Consider the following 263-nt stretch of genomic DNA (forward strand, 5'->3'; position numbering starts at 1 on the left):
TAATTTTTAGTGTTAATTGAAAATCGATTATACTATTGTGAAAATATTTAATTATTCTAATAAAATCTTACTAATAATTAGGAGTTTAATTTTGATGCACTAACAGTGTAAAACGGTTTACATAACCATATAATAATCACATCTATTATTTTGGATAACCATTTCTAGCACTTCTCTTAGTCATCCTTTTCCCTTATGACTTATGAGGTCTCTTTTTCATAAAACGATTCAATGTTATTGTCTATGTCAGGGACACAAAAAGA

The sequence above is a fragment of the Arachis ipaensis genome, chromosome B09, assembly GCF_000816755.2.
Source record: "Arachis ipaensis cultivar K30076 chromosome B09, Araip1.1, whole genome shotgun sequence".
NCBI lineage: Eukaryota > Viridiplantae > Streptophyta > Magnoliopsida > Fabales > Fabaceae > Arachis > Arachis ipaensis.